The sequence below is a fragment of the Oncorhynchus mykiss genome, chromosome Y (assembly GCF_013265735.2).
Source record: "Oncorhynchus mykiss isolate Arlee chromosome Y, USDA_OmykA_1.1, whole genome shotgun sequence".
Lineage (NCBI taxonomy): Eukaryota > Metazoa > Chordata > Actinopteri > Salmoniformes > Salmonidae > Oncorhynchus > Oncorhynchus mykiss.
Window position 1 is genome coordinate 37,073,384 of NC_048593.1, and position 17,236 is coordinate 37,090,619.

Below are 17,236 nucleotides of genomic sequence, written 5' to 3' on the forward strand. Positions count from 1 at the left end.
TTCTTTAGCCTGAATGCCAAACGTCACATCTGGAGGCAACCTGGCACCATCCCTATGGTGTAGCATGGTGGTGGGGATGTTTTTCAGCGGCAAGGAGACTAGTCAGGATCGAGTGAAAGATCAACTGCGTAAATTACAGAGATCCTTGATGAAAACCTGCTCTGACAGAGTTTGAGAAGACTCAAGGCTGTAATCGCTGCCAAAGGTGCTTTAAGGAAAATGGGTTTCATACTAGATGCCTTCTGACGCTTATGGGGCATTGACCTGAAAGTCCTCTGAGTTGGTCCATTGCTTTTCAACCGATACATGTCTTTAGATCTGTGGATGCCATAATGCACTTATTAAAATCAGTCAAACATAGGCCGACAGTGCATTCAAAAAGTATTCAGACCCCTTGACTTTTCCCACATTTTGTTACGTTACAGCCTTATTCTAAAGTTGATCAAATTGCCCCCCTCCCCCCAATCTACACACAATATCCTATAATGACAACGCGAGGGAGGGAGGGAGGGAGGGGGGGCAGGGCACTGGAGGTGTTATTGCGCCCTCTAGCGAGCAATCGCTTATCCGAGAAGGCGACGAGGTGAAGGAGGGTGGCGAGTCCTCATGTTTCTCTCCACCAGTAACAAACCACATCTAAACCGGGACGCCCCAATACTGGTAAAGCTAGCTACTGCTAATGTCAAACTCTAGATCCAGATTGTATACACCAAGCTGGTCGTGTCGGCGAAACAATCAAGTGGGTAAGTTGCTATTTTGTTAAATGTGTTTGTCTAGTAAGCGTGCGCTGGATTTATGGGTTATGGGAACGCTGGCCTCTGAAAGTCCCCCTTTCTCCGAATTCGACTCAAGAGTGAGTGGCAGCTAGCTAGGTAAGCTACAAAGCAACGAGGACATGGCTAACGTCAGTTAGCTAGATGTGTAAATGTTCGTGTCTAAAATCTTAACCACTGTTGCTTTTGAGCTGTCTTTATAACAAAACAAAAAGTTTAGTGATTTATAATTCTGGAAAACTGCCATGCTGTTGCATGATAGCTAGTTTGCTAGCCTTATCAGGTGGTGATGTTAGTTTTTACACTGATTGAATTAGCCAGCTAGTTCTGTTAGCCAGCTAATCATGATTTGGAAAAACCCCGAAACTAGCTGGCTGGCTGTGTTATCTATTAAATTGACTAGCTAGTTAACATTGGGTAGGATAGCGTTTACGTTCATTGTAGCTAGAACATTTGTTTTCATGCACAGTTGCTGAGTAATGATTGATGGCTAGATCTACTATAATGCGTGCTCGTTTAACGTTACTTAGATTTCAGAAGACTCACACTTTGCTTTGGGCTGATGAATATAAAACAACATAGTAACAAGGATATGTTGACTGCATCTTATTATGCCTATGTTTAAGTGTAACCATACCGGTTTCCAATGCACACTTTATACTATAACGTGAGAACTCCAGTGATGGAGCCTGCCGCAATGTAATTCGCACGTAAACCTTAACATTCGTTTTGTTTGTACTTGGCCATGGCTACTAAATTGGTAAATGATTCTCCCAGTTTGAGTGTAATAACTGAAGTGTAGCTCACTAAAAATGCAATAATGCCAATTTTTTTGGTTGTCACTTGTGTGTTGAAGTAGGCTACCTTTGTTGAGTTCACTGGTCTGTTGTACAATGCCATTTCAAATCGACTCAGTTTGCCATGGATATATAGTGCTTTCAGAAAGTACTCATGCCCCTTCACTTATTCCACATTCTATTACAGTCTGAATTCAAAATGGCTAAAACAAAATCTTACCATCTACACAATACCTTATTTTGACAAAGCGAAAATGTTGTTTAGAAATGTTTACAGATATCTCATGTACACGAGTATTCACACCCCAGAGCCAATACCTGTTAGAATTACTGTTAGAATTACATTTGGCAGCGATTACAGCAGGAACTCTGCTGAAATGTGAATTCATCTCCCAGTGTCTGTTGGAAAGCAGACTGAACCAGGGTTTTCTCTAGTAATTTGAGTGTGCTTAGCGATATTCCATTTATTTTTGTTAGGCAAGGACTACGGAGTATTTTTTTATGACAGGCATACCCATAACATGATGCAGCCACCATCATGCTTGAACATATTAAGTTGTTGCAGTGTTGTTAGATTTGCCCCAAACAGCCGTTCAACTCTATCTGTTTTAAAGTCACCATTGGGCTCATGGTGAAATTCCTGAGTGGTTTCCTTCCATTCCTGCAACTGAGTTCGGAATGATGCCTGTGTCTTTGTGGTGACTGGATATATTGATACACGATCCAAAGTGTAATTAATAACTTCATGCTTAAAGGGACATTCAACGTTTGCTTCCCCCCATCTGCCAATAGGTGCCCATCTTTGCGAGGCATTGGAAAGTCTCCCTGGTCTTTGTGTTTGAATCAGTGTTTGAAATTGGAGGGACCTTACAATTATCTGTATGTGTGGGGTACAGAGACATGGTAGTCATTCAAAAATTGTTAACCACTTATTGCACACAGTCCATGTACAGCTGAAGTCGGAAGTTTACAAACACTTAGGTTGGAGTCATTAAAGCTCGTTTTTTAACCACACCGCAAATTTATTGTTAACAAACTATAGTTTTGCAAGTCGGATAGGACATCCACTCTGTGCATGACACAAGTAATTTTTCCAACAATTGTTTACAGACAGATTATTTCACTTATAATTCACTATATCACAATTCCAGTGGGTCAGACATTTACACACACTAAGTTGACAGTGCCTTTTAAACAGCTTGAAAAATTCCACAAAATGTTATGGCTTTAGAAGTTTCTGATAGGCTAATTTACATCATTTGAGTCAATTGGAGGTGTACCTGTGGATCTATTTCAAGGCCTACCTTCAAACTTCGTGCCTCTTTGCTTGACATCATGGGAAAAAGAAATCAGCCAAGACCTCAGAAAAAAAAATGTAGACCTCCACAAGTCTGGTTACTCCTTGGGATCAATTTCCATATGCTTGAAGATACCATGTTCATCTGTACAAACAATAAGACGCAAGTATAAACACCATGGGACCATGCAGCCGCCATACCCCTCAGGAAGGAGACGCTTTCTGTCTCCTAGAGATGAACGTACTTTGGTGCGAAAAGTGCGAATCAATTCCAGAACAGCAGCAAAGGACCTTTAAAAAAAAATATATATATATATATATATTTTTTTAAAAAATCTTTATTTAACTAGGCAAGTCAGTTAAGAACAAATTCGTATTTTCAATGACGGCCTAGTTCCCTGTTCAGGGGCAGAATGACAGATACCTTGTCAGCTCGGGGATTTGAACTTGCAACCTTCCGGTTACTAGTCCAACACTCTAACCATTAGGCTACACTGCCGCCCCTTCACCTTGTGAAGATGCTGGAGGAAACAGGTACAAAAGTATATATACCCACAGTAAAACGAGTCCTATATCAACATAACCTGAGAGGTCGCTCAGCAAGGAAGAAGCCACTGCTCCAAAACCGGCATAAAAAAGCCAGACTACAGTTTGCAACTGCACATAGGGACAAAGATTGTACTTTTTGGAGAAATGTCCTCTGGTCTGATGAAACAAAAATGGAACTGTTTGGCCATAATGACCATCGTTATGTTTGGAGGAAAAGGGGGAGGCTTGCAAACCGAAGAACACCATCCCAACCAATATTGAAGCAACATCTCAAGACATCAGCCAGGAAGTTAATGCTTGGTCCCAAGTTGTGTCTACATGGCTTAAGGACAACTAAGTCATGGTATTGGAGTGGCCATCACAAAGCCATGACCTCAATCATGTAGAACATTTGTGGGCAGAACTGAAAAAGCTTGTGCGAGCAAGGAGGCCTACAAAACTGACTCGGTTACATCAGCTCTGTCCGGAGGAATGGGCCAAAATTCACTCAACTGATTGTGGGAAGCTTGTGGACGGCTACCCAAAACAATTTAAAGGCAATGCTACCAAATACTAATTGAGTGTATGTAAACGTCTGACCAATTTAGATATGTAATGAAAGAAATAAAAGCTGAAATAAATAATTATCCTATTATTCTGACAATTCACATTAAAATAAAGTGGTGATCCTAACTCACCTAAGACAGGGTTTTTTTACTCGGATTAAATGTCAGAAATTGTGAAACTGAGTTTAAATGTATTTTGCTAAGGTGTGTGTAAACTTCTGATGACTTCAACTGTAACTACTAAGTGCATTTTTACTCCTGAACTGATTTATATTTTCCATAGCAAAGGGGTTGAATACTTATTGACTCAAGACATTTCAGCTTTTAATTGAAGTAATTTGGAAAAATATTTAACACTTCCACTTTGCCATGATGGAATATTGTGTGTTGCACCGTGACCCACAATCTCAATTTAATACATGTTAAATTCAGGCTGTAACACAACAAAATGTGGATAAAGTCGAGGGGTGTGAATACTTTCTGAAGGCACTGTATGTTCAAAGTCTTGGTTGGCTTTTTTGTGTGTAAAGTACCGGCTCCTTACAGCCATAGCATAATCCATGCACACCAATATCCAATTCTCATTTCATGTAAAAGGACTCCTCAGCACCAACGTGATGGGAGCATATCAAATTGGATGTCAAATGAAAGCTAAGAGTATATATTTTTGAGAAATTAAGGCATATTTTAATTTTCCATCCTAAAAATTATGAGTAGGGGAATGTTTTGATTTCTGTTCAGAAAGATGGAAAAAGGGGTCTTTGAAAACATCTACCAGAATTTCTTTTTTAAGTATTAGAAATACATCAAAACAAAATTTTGAAGACCCCCGCCAACTAATATGAACACACACACTGAACAAAAATATAAACGCAACATGTAAATGTTGGTTTCTTGGGCTGAAATAAAACATTCCAGAAGTTTTTCATATGCTCAAATATTTTTCTCAATTTTTGTGCACAAATTTGTTTACATCCCTGTTAGTGAGCATTTCTCCTTTGCCAAGATAATCCATCCACCTGACAGGTGTAGCATATCAAGAAGCTGATTTAACAGCATGATAATTGCACAGGTGCACCTTGTGCAAATGACAACGAAAGCCCACTCTAAAATGAGCAGATTTATCACACAATGCCACAGATGTCTCAAGTTTTGCGGGAGCATGCAGTTGGTATGCTGACTGCAGGAATGTTCACCAGAGCTCTTGCCAGAGAATTTAATGCTAATTTCTCTATCGTAAACCAACTTATGTTTCAGCATGATAATGCAAAGATCTGTACACAATTCCTGGAAGCTGAAAATATCCCACTTCTTCCATGGCCTGCATACTCACCAGACATATGCCACCCATTTGAGCATGATTGGCATGCTTTGGATTGACGTGTACGACAGCGTGTTCCAGTTCCTGCCACTATCCAACAACTTCGCACAGACATTGAAGAGGAGTGGGACAACATTCCACAGACCACAACCAACAGCCTGATCAACTCTATGCGAAGGAGATGTTGCGCTGCATGAGGCAAATGGTGATTACACCAGATACTAACTGTTTTTCTGATCTATGCCTCTACTTAAAAAAAAAGCCATGTGACCAACAGATGCATGTCTGTATTCCCAGTCATGTGAAATCCATAGATTAGGGCCAAATGAATTATTTCAATTGACTGATTTCCTTATGAACTGTAACTCAGTAAAATCTTAATTGTTGCATGATGCATTTAATTTTGTTCATGGTATATATGACGTCAACGCTACGGCTGTCCGCTTTACAGCACTGTATGGGTTTCAACTGACGGCCCTTCTAATCGTGTGTACAACGCACACAAAAATGTCCCCATCCCTCCCGCTAATTGGAATTCTTTTGCAGTTTTTTTTTTTGCGAGGGTGAGGGGAATGCTGTATATCGAGCGGAGTCGATGTGCTCTGAAAGATGAGTTGAGGATTATAATAAATAGTTTTGATGTCATGTCAAGCAAGCCACACACCCGTGAGTACAATTGTGCACATTTCCATATATGAAAATTCATGTAATTTACAGAATGAACATTTATGATCGCTCCGTTTGATGTACAGTTAAAAGGATGACATGCGCTATACCCTGGGTTGTCCTGATAGGAATGAGCCTATGTTTGTCGTATTGTGAAGAAAATTAGCCGTGCAACACGCACTTGAATGCACTCATGACTCCATTCTATGCTCACCCAAATTCCTATCTGTTTGTCTGAATTGCTCTATGAAAGCCTAACACTGTAAGGTCGTATGTTATAACTTATCTAGACATGTTGGCAATATAACAGGCTTTCAAATGATGCCCACCTGACCCAGATTGTGATTTATAATGGAACATTTTTGCGTTTCTTAAACAACAACAGTAATTGTGTGGATGCAGGGCTGTGTTCTAAACAAAAACTGTGTGGTTGCTTCAGTTCCTCAACGGCAAAGATGGGAGAGCTAAAAAAAACATATGCTTTGAAATTACTTAGGATCTGTGCTCAGTTTGGAGAGGTGTGTGTGTGTGTGTGTGTGGCCACTTGGAGACACCAGTTAGAGCTCTGATACCAAACCCTTGTAATAATTTTTTTCTAATGTTGCACCTACCCCAACATTTTCAGGAATGCTCTTTTCAGATTGTTATTGACAAATGCTGGGAGAAGTACAGTAAATGTCAAATGCACAATATCAACAGTGTAATATTTTGGAGTCAGTCTTGTCGTGTTTTGGAGTCAGTCGTCTTGTTTTTTTTTTGTTGGTCTGATCATTTCCCCAAAGTTCTCTATTTTTCAGTGCTACCATGGTCATCCATTTGCTTTTTATAGTTATTCTGTAAGAAACATTTTAAATGTTGTCCTATCCATGTAGGTGTGTTAAGCCTCATGCTTCTCCTATGTGATGGATTGTAGAGTAATAATAACTAATACTCACTCTCTTTATTCCACCATTTAGTGTAATTTTGACCACAAGCAATGGCTTTTCAGCCCATCTTGTGCTGGTATAACCTGTCTAGTGGACTTTTTTTTATTATTATTTTTTTAGCAAAATGAAGACCAGCTGTTTTTAACACAGTAATCTTTTTAATGTTTTATGGCCCCGGACTGTAGATTTTAGTGTACTTGAGAATTATCCCTCTGAGCATTGAAATGCTCTTAAAAAGCTGCACTGTTTCTAGGTATTATCAAGATCATCCTAAAGTTGTGCAATATCCATTAGTGTATTCCATTTAAACCTTTACCAGAGATGCTTATCCAGTATTAGTGTGCCGCAGATTGATATGCTCCCCAGATTGGCTTCCCCCTGCTCCCATAACCGGCATTGTGTCGGTGTCCGGTTGCAATATTGGTCAATTGAGATGTAATGAATGGGGAGACAATCCTACCTAAATAACTATTTTGAGGCTGTGAAGCATGACCTGAGTTGCTCATCAAGCCATCTATTGTTTGTGCAATAATGTTCCCATTTGTAATGTTTGCCGAAATAATAAAAGTTAAGTAGCTCATCTCCCATTCAGATAGGCTTGGTAGTTGTATCAGGAGGTTCTACTTGGTCCATGATTTCACAAAATAAGTAACTTAAGATGAGACTTACTAAAATCAAAGTTTATTGGTCACGTGCACATGGTACAGTGAAATGCTTGCTTGCTAATTCTTCTCAATGCAGTAATATCAAGAATCAAATTAGTATTTTTATTTCACCTTTATTTAACCAGGTAGGCTAGTTGAGAACAAGTTCGCATTTACAACTGTGACCTGGCCAAGAAAAAGCAAAGCAGTGTGACAGACAACAACACAGAGTTACAGATGGGATAAACAAGCCAATAACACAATAAACAAGTCAATGACAGTAGGAAAAAAATTGTCTATATACAGTGTGTGCAAAAGGCATGAGGTTGGCAATAAATAGGCCATAGGAGCGAATAATTACAATTTAGCAGACTAACACTGGAGTGATAAATGAGCAGATGATGATGTGCAAGTAGAAATACTGGTGTGCAAAAGAGCGGAAAAGTAAATCAAAACAATATGGGGATGAGGTAGGTAGATTGGGTGGGTTATTTACAGATGAACTATGTACAGCTGCAGCAATCGTTTAGCTGCTCAGATAGCTTATGTTTAAAGTTGGTGAGGGAAATAAGTCTCCAACTTTAGTGATTTTTGCAGTTCGTTCCAGTCATTGGCTGCAGAGAACTGGAAGGAAAGGCGGCCAAATGAGGTGTTGGCTTTTGGGGATGATCAATGAGATATACCTGCAGGAACGTGTGCTACGGGTGGGTGTTATCGTGACCAGTGAACTGAGATGAGGCGGAGCTTTACCTAGCATAGACTTATAGATGACCTGGAGCCAGTGGGTCTGGCGACGAATATGTAGCGAGGGCCAGCCGACTAGAGCATACAGGTCGCAGTGGTGGGTAGTATAAGGTGATTTGGTAACAAAACGGATGGCACTGTGATAAACTGCATCCAGTTTGCTGAGTAGAGTATTGGAAACTATTTTGTAGATGACATCACCCGAAGTCGAGGATCAGTAGGATAGTCAGTTTTACTAGGGTAAGTTTGGCGGCGTGAGTGAAGGAGGCTTTGTTGCGAAATAGAAAGCCGATTCTAGATTTGATTTGGGATTGGAGATGTTTAATATGAGTCTGGAAGGAGAGTTTACAGTCTAGCCAGACACCTAGGTATTTGTAGTTGTCCACATATTCTAGGTTGGAACCGTCCAGGGTGGTGATGTTGGGCGGGTGCGGGCAGGGAACGGTTGCAAAGCATGCATTTGGTTGTTACTAGCGTTTAAGAGCAGTTGGAGGCCACGGAAGGAGTGTTGTATGGCATTCTAGCTCATTCTGGCGTCTGCGTAGAGGTGGATCCGGGAATCACCCGCAGCAAGAGCGACATCATTGATATATACAGAGAAGAGAGTCTGCCTGAGAATTTAACCCTGTGGTACCCCCATAGACTGCCTTCTCAAAGTCCAAAAATAAGTAGTAGTAGTAATAGCAGAATGAACGATTAATCAAAATGAATTAAGACTAGAAAAGTGACTTTGTATAGCAGCTTAAATAAATAGTATTAATAAATAGTAACAGTAATAATATCAACTCTCATGTCCCGCCATTTGGCTCTGTAGTCTAAAATATACTCAACAAAAATATAAACGCAACATGCAACCATTTAGACAATTTTACTGCGTTACAGTTCATTTTAAGGAAATCAGTCAATTCAAATCAATTCATTAGGTCCTAATCAATGGATTTCACATGACTGGGAAGAGGCAAAGCCATGGGTGGGCCTGGGAGGGCATAGGCCCACCCACTGGGGAGCCAGGTCCAGCAGAATCAGAATGAGTTTTCCCCCACAAACGGGCTTTATTACAGACACAAATACTCCTCAGTTTCATCAGCTGGCCGGGTGGCTGATCTCAGATGATCCCGCAGGTGAAGAAACCGGATGTGGAGGTCCTGGGCTAGCGGGGTTACACATGGTTGTGAGGCTGGTTGGACGTACTGCCAATTTCTCTAAAAAGATGTGGTAGAGAAATTAACATGAAATTCTCTGGAAACAGCTCTGGTGGACATCACTGCATTCAACATGCCAATTGCACGCTCCCCCAACTTGAGACATATATATTATAGATATATTCCCAAGCACAAGGTGCACCTGTATAATGATCATGCTGTTTAATCGGCTTCTTGATATGCCACACCTGTGGATGGATTATCTTGGCAAAAGAGAAATGAACAGTGATGTAAACACTTGCACATTTCAGAAATAAGCTTTTTGCGTGTATGGAACATTTCTGGGATATTTAATTTAGGTTCATGAAACATGGGACCAACACTTGACATTTTGAGTTTTTAAATATTTTTGTTCAGTATATATTTGTCAGCACGCTGTCATTAAATATTGAGTGGCCTACTAACCGCTGCCTAAATCGATTCTATACATTCTGGCAGCACTTTTCCTACCAAAGCAAAACAACTCACCTTAATGCCACTAAATTAAATGGCCGCTAACTTAACTGCCTAACGTTACCCTTTACACTCGTACCTGTACGCGGGTTGAAAATTGCTAATTTGGACCCTGTTAAACACCTAAATTGGAACCCAGTGGCTGTTCAGTAACATGCTATACATGACGCCAGAGCTCAGGCTCTGAGCTGTATGAGTTTTGACTGACAGCCATTCTGAACTTGAGCGACAAGAACTTACCCCCCCCCCCGCTAATTGGGAAACGTCGGCAAATTATTTTGAGGGAGGGGAAATACTGTATAAAGAAACACATTTACACCTTTTACCAGGTGTGTTGACTGAACACATTCTCATTTATGACCTGGGGAATAGTTACGGGGAGATGAATGAGCCTATTGGAAGCTGGGGATGATTAGGTGGCCATGATGGTATGAGGGCCAGATTGGGAATTTAGCCAGGACACTGGGGTTAACACTCTTACGATAAGTGCCAGGGCACACATTTTTAACGGCACCCTACAAAGGGCAATGTCCCCAATCACTGTAAATTAAGAGGATGATGTATTTTGAAGGATGAGACGTTGAGAGTTATAATAAATACCTCTGTCATACAACCAATCCGGACACCCGTGAGTCCAAACGTGCACGTCACATTTCCATATCATAAAACTCATGTCATATACAGTGTCAAAGTTTATCATCACTATGATGTACATTTACCAGATGCCATGGTGTGCTATTGTGAACATGTTTGACTATTGTGGAGGAAATTCGCTGTGGAACACGCACCTGAATACATGCATGACCCCTTTTTGTATGCGGATCAGAATTATGATCGGTTGCCCTGTGAAAGCCTAACACTGTAAGATCGTACGTTATAACGTATCTAGACATGTTGGCAGTAGAACAAGCTTTCAAATGATGCCCACCTGACCCAGATTGATTTATAATGGGCTGTTTTTGGATTGCGTAAACAACAACAGTGATTGTGTGATGGCGGGGATGCAGGGCTGAGTTCCAAACAAAACAACTGCAAGTGTGTTTGCTCTAGTTCCTCAACAGCACAGCTAGGATAACTTAAAAAAAACGCCTTTATAGTTGAAGATTCTTCTTTGAGTCATAAAAGTGCATTGAAATTACTTGAACTGTGCACACTCTGGAGAGGTGTGGCCACTTGGAGACACCAGTTAGTCTTCTCACTCAAACCCTTGTCATTTTTTTGTCTTAAGGTGTACCTAACCCATATTTTCTCCAGAGTGTTTTCAGATTTCGTCGTCACCAAATGTGGCAAAGTACAGTAAATGGAAAATGCACATAAAATCAAGTGTAAAGTTTGGATTCAGTCCTGTCAGGTGAACTGTTTTGAACTCACCTTTTGGTCTAATAATTTTCCCTTCATCTCAAAACTGTTCCTGCCTGTGGGTTGTTTGGTAGCCAGAAGTGAAGGGACCGAGCCACGTAATGCCTTTGACTGCCTGTCACTGGTCCTCGTCCTTGTTGTGCCAGTCAGCCAGCGTTTCTCTCCCCTTCAGCGCTCATTCTGTTCGACGTGGAGGAAAGAGTAATTCATCTCTGGGAGAAGCGTGCCAAATCTGGGGACTGCATAGCAATTTTTCTTCGCAAGGGGCACTGCCAAGTTCTGCCTAGCTGCCCAGTCACCCTCTCGGCTGGAACCAACACTGAGCAAGCTGTCACTTTGACTCTGTCAACACACTTTGCCTCTCTGTCAACACACTTTGCCTCTGTCAACATTTGTGTTAAACTCGCCCAAGTATCAACTCCTTCTCATTCACAGTGGGATACATCGGCAGCTGGTCTCTTATCTCTTGGCAGGACGAGCCGCTTGACTTCATTAACAAGGTGCATGTGATGTTCTGGAAATGTATGGGGTTTAAATTCAGAAAGTGACAGATCATGATAGAAGAGATCTGTCAAACTGCTCTAAAGTAAGGCACAGTGACAGGCAAGTTTACTCTTTCATTAGATGTAATTCCTAGGCTTCCATCCCTTGTAAAAAACCCTCCAAGTCAGACATACTGTATTCAAAGTCCAGGGACCGGTTTTCCAAAAGCTTCTTAAGGCTAAGTTCACCCATTGAACCTTCATAGAAGCATCGCTAAATCTCCGAGCTGTTTCCCAAAACTATCGTTATTAACTTTGCTCTTGAAAACACTCGTAATCGAACACCTGCCGTAGACCACTCGTAGAACAACTAAGTGCGTCATTTGATTATTTTTTTGCCCTCCTGCATCACTTTATACACAGAATCTCAGAAACATAGAATCACACGGTTTATCCATCTCTCTGTGAGCACTGATAACTTCAGAATAAAGCTGACTACAAATACAAAGTTGCCAATGTCTTTGCAGTTGATACAAATAAGCAACCTGAGATGACTGCATTAAAATATAAATCATGGAAATACGTTATATAGTCAAGTATGCTGTCTGTAATTTGTCTCCGTATATTTAATGTGTAGCCTAATGTGCGCAATGACGTGGCAAATCTGTGATTTTGTGCATTTTTCTATGATAAGCCGCCTCAATATTTGCAGCCGTAGGTGGTACGCCTAAAATATCTCTAGGAGCTGATCTGTCGTCAGTATTGTGAAATCATGTCATGGGAAGATTTGAATGGAGAAGGGGAATCTGAGAGCAGTGCTCCAGTTCTTTCCATCCTGTCAGTGTCGAAACAACATGCTCCAACGACGCACTTAGCGATCGTTCTCTCTGCGTGCTGTTCTGAGAAAAGCATGTTACATCTTCTGCCATTTTTAATAGGGAAGATGTATTTGTTAAAACACACGAAAGCCAAAGTTTTATCAGGAAACCGGCCCTGGTTCATTACGTGTTTTGTCTGCATGCGAGGAGACAACTAGCTGATTTTCTGTAATGACTGGGATTGCTCTGTTGATCCCTGGTCTTACGCTAATGATTATCCAGGTGTCCTTGCTACTATTGTAAACCACACTAATGTAATTTGTTTGGCGTAGCTCAGCTCCTTATGTTTATTCTACTGAATTATTTTGACTGGTTGAAATGGAATTAGGATTTACTGAGAGCAGTTAAGTGATAGAAAAATGCAGACTCGCTGTCTGCTCGCATGTTCGGAATGCAGTTTATTATATCATGACATAGACCGTGTCTAAATGCTATAGGAATGTGCCACTGTTTTGTACTAATGAGTCACTTATTTGCTCTGTGGAGACCAGAGTTGAAGCAGTTTGTTGGCAGTAGGAGTCTTCCTTTAATGCAGCTTGTGCCCGTCTTCTGATTAGTCCGGTTTGACCTGACGACAGTGTCATCCACGTCCATATTGATTTCATTAGGAGAGATTCTCACCAACTAATCTACACCAATTTAGATTTGGCTGATGTCCACGTTCTCACAATTGATGTGAACAGCATTGTTGACAGTAATGAGCCTCTGACACGTGAGTCACCATGTTTCAGTGTGTGTCAAATTAGCAAAACCCTACGGTTAGTGCCCTTAGCACAGTAGTTAGGCTGTTTTACTCAATTGGCCGTTGCCAGCTGACACTCAGGGTTGCAACACCTTTAATTTGAACAAGACTCCTCATAAACACACATGATTCAGTGCATACTCTCTCATTACCAGTGTACATTTGTCACGCTGTAAGGTTTATAAAATGCCAATCACAACGACAGGTATTTACCAGCATGTCAAATCCACTGATCTGACAAACCGGTGAAGTCTAAAATTCACCTGTTAGCATCATGATAAATGCCCGGCCAGGCCAGCAGCAAAAATGACTGGAATAATGCTGAGTAGGCTATAATGTTAATCTGTGTATGATCCCATAATCTGGTGGGAATGAGCCATGCAGCTCTACCACTGTAGGTGGCCTATACTGTTAGTGTTAGTATTAAGCCTGCATTTATAATCACATGGATCCAGAGAAGCAAATCTCCATTCAGCCAACGTGAATTAGTCGACATGCATACACACACACAGTGGTATACCATCCCGCAGGTATCAGCCTGCCATACCTTTCATTTTCAGTCAGCCGTGATACAGTGGGAAGTCTGCTATGTGATTTTTTTTTTTCTTCTCCCCCCAGTTTAGATTGGCATGATGGTCCCAGTCTACAGTAGGCTTTAGTAATATGTTTACTGTGGAGATTTCACTATTTTATATTACAGTTTACATCAAGCTATCTATTCTACACACAAATATTGTGTGTGTCCGTCCGTCCGTCCATGTTCTATTGCTATCAACTGATTTCGCCCAGCCTTGAGCCTGCTCCAGGTTTCCTTTTGTTACAGTCCAGGTTTTCACTGATGTCATGCTCCACAGTATGGACCTGTCACAATGACTGATGTAGATTTAGATTCCTTTTATCAGTCAGGGATGGTGCCATGTCTTGTTCTGAATATGAAGAATTGATGAGAAGCGTTCACGAAAGTGTTTAGTCAGAGATTGTAGGCCAGGTCTCTCCCAGCAGGACTAAACAGTATTTCCTTATGGATGTGAAGCTGACTGCTGTCCATTTTGTGACTTTGGGTCTCAGGTGCAGTCAATCATTCTATTGATTTGCAGCCCTGTATCTGCACTTATAATATTTTGTATTTATTAAGGGCCCCCATTAGTTCCTGCAAAGGCAGCAGCTCTTCTTCCTGGTGTTAATTAACCTCTCTGGTACAAGCTCGACAACAGCCAGTGAAATTGCAGGGCGCCAAATTCAAAACAACAGAAATCCCATAATTAACATTCCTCAAACATACTTGTATTTTACACCATTTTAAAGACAAACTTCTTGTAAATCCAACCACAGTGTCCGATTTCAAATAGGCTTTACGACGAAAGCACAGCAAACGATTGTTAGGTCAGCGCCTAGTCACAGAAAACCGTACAGCCATTTTCCAGCCAAGGAGAGGGCTCACAAGTCAGAAATAGCGATTCAATTAATCACTAACCTTTGATCTTCATCAGATGGCACTCACAGGACTTCATGTTACACAATAAATGTGTGTTTGTTCGATAAAGTTAATCTTTATGTCCAAAACCTCATTTGAAATTGGTGTGTTATGTTCAGAAATGCATTGCCTCAAACAAACATCCGGTGACAGTGCAGAGAGCCACATCAAATAACAGAAATCATAAATATTGATAAAAGATACAAGTGTTAAACATACGAATAAAGAAACTTCTCCTTAATGCAACCGCTGTGTCAGATTTCAAAAAGGCTTTACGGCGAAAGCACACTTTGAGATTATGTTAGGTCAGCGCCTAGCCACAGAAACCCATACAGCCATTTTCCAAACAAGGAGAAGTGTCACAAAAGTCAGAAATAGCATTTACCTTTTGATCTTCATCTGGTGGCACTCCCAGGTCTCCATGTTAGACAATTCATTTTTATTTTGTTCGATAGTGTCCCTCTTTATGACCAAAAACCTCATTTTTGTTCGAGCGTTTTGTCCAGTAATCTGAATGCACAAGACGCGGGCAGACTAAGTATTTTTTTAAAGTACAATAAAAGTTTGTAGAAACATGCCAAACGATGTTTAAAATCAATCCTCCGGTTGTTTTTGTCATAAATAGTCAATAATATTTCAACCGGACAAAAGCTTTGTCAATAGAAAAGGAGAAACAAGAAAGGCGCGTTCCCGATCAGGTGCATGACTGATGTCTGGAAATTTCCACTGGCCACTGATTGAAAGTGGTATCTCCCTCATTTTTCAGAGTAAAAGCCTGAAACAATGCCTAAAGACTGGCCACATGGAGAGGAAGCCATAGAGCCCGTGAACTGGATCCTAAGTATTTTTATGGTGGATAGGCTTTCAATGGAAAAACAGCCTTTCAAAATAATAGTACTTTCCAGTTGGATTTTCCTCGGGTTTTTGCCTGCCATATCAGTTCTGTTATACTCACAGACATTATTTTAACAGTTTTGGAAACTTTAGTGTTTTCGATCCAAATCTACTAATTATATGCATATCATTGCTTATGGGCCTGAGTAGCAGGCAGTTTAATTTGAGCACGCTTTTCATTTGGAGGTGAAAATACTGCCCCCTTATCCCAAGACAGGTTAAGCATTCCCAGTAGTTCCTGCCAAGGCAGCAGCTCTTCTTCCTGGTGTCCAAACAAGATTAAGGCAATGTCAACACAAAAATAAACTGTACATGATATAGGATGTTATTACACCACTACATATCTACAATGCAGAATGTATAATACCACAATATTACATTTTAGTGTGTGTGTGTGTGTGTGTGTCTCACAGTCTGCATTGTTCCATAAGGTGTAGTTTTTATGTTTCTTCAATATGATTTTACTGCCCGCTTGAGTTACTTGATGTGGAATAGAGTTCCAGGTAGTCATGGCTCTATATAGTACTCTGCATTTCTCAGAGTCTGTTTTGGACTTGGGGTCTGTGAAGAGACCCCTGGTGGTATGTCTTGTGTGGTATGCATTAGAGGTCGACCGATTATGATTTTTCAACGCCGATTATTGGCGGACCAAAAAAAGCCGATACCGACATATCAGACAATTTTTTTTTATTTGGAATAATGACAATTACAACGATACTGAATGAACACTTATTTTAACTTAATATAATACATCAATAAAATCAATTTAGCCTCAAATAAATAATGGAACATGTTCAATTTGCTTTAAATAATGCAAAAGTGCAATATGTGCCATGGAAGAAAGCTAGCGTTTAAAGTTCCTTGTTCAGAACATGAGAATATATGAAAGCTGGTGGTTCCTTTTAACGTGAGTCTTCAATATTCCCAGGTAAGAAGTTTTAGGTGTAGTTGTTATTATAGGAATTATAGGACTATTTTTCTCTCTACCATTTGTATTTCATTAACCTTTGACTATTGGATGTTCTTATAGGCACTTTAGTATTGCCAGTGTAACAGTATAGCTTCCGTCCCTCTCCTCGCTCCTACCTGGGCTCGAACCAGGAACACATCGGCAACAGCCACCCTTGAAGCAGCGTTACCCATGCAGAGCAAGGGAAACAACCTCGGAGCGAGTGAAGTTCGAAACGCTATTAGCGCATGCTAACTAGCCAGCCATTTCACTTCGGTCATGTGTAGGTTCAGAGTTTTGTGTTGGCATGTCATGCCTAAGTTTTTTTTCCTAATCTTGCCAGTAAATGGATTCTCCATGTAAAAGTTGTCATGTGTAGATGTCCAGTAGGTATGTTTCTTAACAAGCAGCTAAACTCCAGTGGCCGGGTCACTGTTTTACATCCCTAATGATGTCAGGCACCAGTGTCTTGATGGGTATTAGTTGCAGAAAGCAGATGCAACTGAGCCCTGCACTCCAGAATTGTTCACTTTAAATGAAG

General features: G+C 40.7%; 1 protein-coding gene across 7 annotated transcripts in view; it reads left to right on the forward strand.

The window, feature by feature from the left end:
• Positions 1 to 543: 543 nt before the first annotated feature.
• The window catches only part of LOC110510194 (bifunctional heparan sulfate N-deacetylase/N-sulfotransferase 1), a 137,082-nt gene continuing 120,389 nt past the window's right edge, over positions 544 to 17,236 (forward strand). For 4 of the 7 annotated variants that reach the window (XM_036968305.1, XM_036968304.1, XM_036968309.1 and 1 more), the window contains exon 1: positions 544 to 743. The gene's annotated coding sequence lies outside the window, so the exon portion shown is untranslated. Of the gene's footprint in view, positions 744 to 777; positions 873 to 17,236 lie in introns of those variants that run through there. The other 3 variants (XM_036968306.1, XM_036968310.1, XM_036968308.1) reach the window with 2 other exon arrangements.